This window comes from Microtus ochrogaster, unplaced genomic scaffold, assembly GCF_000317375.1.
Source record: "Microtus ochrogaster isolate Prairie Vole_2 unplaced genomic scaffold, MicOch1.0 UNK20, whole genome shotgun sequence".
NCBI lineage: Eukaryota > Metazoa > Chordata > Mammalia > Rodentia > Cricetidae > Microtus > Microtus ochrogaster.
Genome location: NW_004949118.1, coordinates 1,026,114 through 1,029,973, shown reverse-complemented (window position 1 = coordinate 1,029,973; position 3,860 = coordinate 1,026,114).

The window sequence follows — 3,860 nt, the reverse complement described above, 5'->3', positions numbered from 1 at the left end:
TCTCTGTGAGTTCGAGACCAGCCTGGTCTACAGAGCTAGTTCCAGGACAGGCTCCAAAGCCACAGAGAAACCCTGTCTCAAAAAAAAAAAAAAAGTTATTTTCTATGTGTATGGGTGTCTTGCGTATATGTCTATGTATCACATGTGTGCCTGGTGACCTCAGAGGCCAGAGCAGGACTTTGGATCCTCTGGAGCTAGGTTATCGCTCTGTCAGTTGGCGATCTTCCTGCCGCTAGGAGTGCAGCCCGTGCTCGGAACCACCGAACCATTTCTAAAGCCAACCACCCATCTTATTTTTAGGAAACCCTGAAGATAGAGGAGTGATCTCAGATACAATGATTTTGTCGTTCCCAGTCTGGTTTTGTATGCTTTCAAACTTTTTATTATGGATAATTTTCTTTTTCTCACTCAGGACCGAGTGGGAATTCACTTTGTAGCCCAGACAGACATTGGCTTTGACGGTCCTCCTGTCTGAACCTGCAGAGTACAGGGGTTACAGAGTACAGAGTACAGGCATGTAACACCAAGCCTGGTTCTCTGCTTAGGTAGGAATGCGCCCTGCCCACTGAGCTACACGACCAACGCAAGAGCTATTGACTTTTGAGCTGTCTGTCTTCCTTCCTCTACATCCTCACACTTTCTTCTTTTATTATTTGATATAAATCCCAGACATCCTATCACTTCTGGCTCCGCATTTATGATTAATGTCCTAGCTTGCCTGATCAGTAGCTCTGAACTTCTGTGGCCAAAATGGCTTGCTTACAATAGGGTTAGGCAGTCCCAGAATTAAGCACTCCATTGTCTTTTTCTAGGTATTTTCTGCTTCTACGGTTAAACTTTTTGTTCGGAGAGAACAATTACATTTTGTCCTTAGTTGGGACTTCAATGCTTTTAGTTCTAGTTGTCCATTATCTAGGCCAGTAAAGCGGTGGCATTCCTCCTCGGGACAGGTTTGTTCTTAGATGCCCATTTCCATTCTTTCTGCTGGCACCCGGCACTCCGTCGGCTTTGCTCTGTTGTCTGATGAAACACATTCGCGCTTTACATGCCTTTTTTTTTTCGGGTGCTGGAAATTGGATAGTCATTGTGACCAAATCCTCCACAGGAAGCAACTAGGGAAGAAAATTTTATTTTGTCTCATTGTTTAAGTGAGCATGGAGACGCTCTCAAACAAATAAATGCTTTAAAAAAGACAAAAGCCTTTATCTTTCTTCTCTTCCTCCCTTTTTTTCTGAAACACACAGGCTACGTGGTCTGCAAGCTTTGGTCTGATTCTCTTGTCCCCATCTCCCACCTCTCTGCTGGGATTAGAGCTGCATGCCACTGCGTTAGTGTGGGTTCTGGGGGTCGGATTAGGTCAGGCTTGTGCACCAAGTCCTTTTGTCCATTACCCCATCTCAGAGGGGCCATTCAGTAAATGGAAAGAGATTACAAAGAACGCAGGCTTGACTCGACCGTGTCTTGTATGTGAGACAGGTGTATTCAGTACCGTACAGCTACACAGCCATTGCTTACTCTGTAGTGAGTAGGTGTGCCACCTTAATAAGAAGACGAAGCCACTTCAGGCCAGGCTCATGCCAAAGTATAGACTGTTATGTTAGTCCGTAATATTTTTAAAATTTTTGGAGACAGGATCTCACTGTACAGTCCTGGCTGGCCTGGAACTCAGATCTTCCACCTGCCTCTGCCTCCTGAGTTCTGGGATTAAAGATGTACACTACCATGCCTGACCTCCGGCTCATAATTTTTAACATTAATATAATTTCAGCCTTACGGGGAAATTTAAGAATAGTACAAAGAAATCAGCCGGGCAGTGGTGGCACACACCTTTAATCCCAACACTCGGGAGGCAGAGGCAAGCGGATCTCTGTGAGTTTGAGGCCTGCCTGGTTTTACAAATCTAATTCCATACAGGCTCTAAAGCTACAGAGAAACCCTGTCTTGAAAAACAAAACAAAAACAAAGAAATCCAATATACTCTTTACCACCCAGACTCTACAGTTCAATTCACGATTTTTCACATATTCATACATGAATTTATATCCATATACATGCATACGCATGACTGCTTTTCTCCCCTTCCTGCCTCTAAAGAAGACTCTCTAGTGGTCTTCTGCTCTGCTTCTCCGATCTTTCAGAATTAGCCCTTATATCGGACTCTGGGATTTTTATTATTAAGACCAATTAGATTTTGTGCAGGCATGGGCGGCACAGGCGCCTGAGGAGGCTGAGAGAGGGTATCAGATCCAGTAGAACTGGGATTATAAGCAGCTGTGAACCTCCCAGTGCGGGCGCTGGGAACTGAACATGATCCTCTAGAAAAGCAGCAAGTTCTCTTAACCACCAAGCTGTTTCTCCAGCCCCACACAATCCTTTCCCATACACTTGTATTTTATTTTCCTTGAGTTATGTGACAGTGTATTGCAGAGCCGTTGCCCATTGGCCCCTACAGACCTCAGTGTGTGTCCTAAGGACAAGGGCATCTCCTTACACGTTAGAAGTGAGCACAGTTAGTTGAGAAGTGTTATCTAACACACCGGCTGTTTATAGCTTTCTACTTGTCAGATAATGTCTTTCACCAGAAACAAGCTTTCCTAAATTGAAATGAGGATCAGACATTGGTTGTATTTGGTTAACCTCTCTGGCTGGCTTTCTTTCCTTCCTTCCGTCCTTTCTTTCTTTGATACAGGCTTTCTCTGTGTAGCCCTGGCTCTCCTGGAATTCACTTCATAGGCCAGGCAGGCTGGCCTTAACTCGGAGATCCACCTGCCTCTGCCTCCCAAGTGCTTGGATTAAAGGCGAATGCTACCACCCCCTGGCTTATCTGGCTTTTTTTTTTTTTTTTTTTTTTTTTTTTTTTTTTTTTGTTACCTGGTTACTCTGCATTTGTCTTTAGAGGCCGCTGTTTTAGAGTTTGCAGTTTGGTATTGTCTGCTGTCACACTGAGATCGAAGCTGTTTGTTTCTGACAGTCACATTCAAAAGTAACTTTATGCCCTTCTCAGTGCAGATGTCAAGTAACCCACGGTTTCAGCATTGGCTTCTTTTGTTAATCTCGGTCACATGGTTGAGATGATGCCCCCCCCAAACTCTTCACTGTGGGTGTTATTTCTACCCCGTGGTTGATAAATCTATCAAATGTATCAAAACAGGAGGACGTCCAGTCCTCCAAACCTTCATCCTGTACCTCCGTACTCCGCCATTTCTTCTCTGCTGTGTTCTACAGCGGAAAGAGCGTCCCTCCAGTTGATTCTATTGGTTCCTTTACTTACAGAACCCCAGATGTTTGGAATCCTGCTTCATTTAGCGCCTTAATCGCCCATTATTACTATTAGTGAAAAAATTCTCAGATTTACCCAGAGGGAGTTAGACATACTGGCTTTTTTTAAAATTAAATTTATAGACAATTTCATCTATACAGCGCATGGATACATTCTGCTTACTCCCCCCTCCTCTTTCATCTCCCCCTCTTCAATCCCTCCTCTCCTCCACAAGTCCATTGTTCACATTCATGTCCTGTTTTTTGTAGATTTTATAGGTTTTATGTATATGAGTGTTTTGCCTGAATGTGTGCGTGTGTTCCATGTGTGCCTGGTACCCACAGAGACCAGAAGAGGGCATTGGATCCCTTGGAGCTGCAGTTAGGATGGCTGTAGGTCACTAGGTGAGTGTTAAGAAGGAAACTTGGATCCTCTCCAAGAGCAACAAATGCTCTTAACCTCTGAGCCATCCCTCCCTTCAGCCCCTCATGCCTTTTTATTTTGTTTTGTGATCCACTGAGTTTAATCACAGTGGCTCATGTGACCTTGGGTGAAGGAACTATTGATTCAAACTGGTAGACCCACCCGAGGGTACACAGTG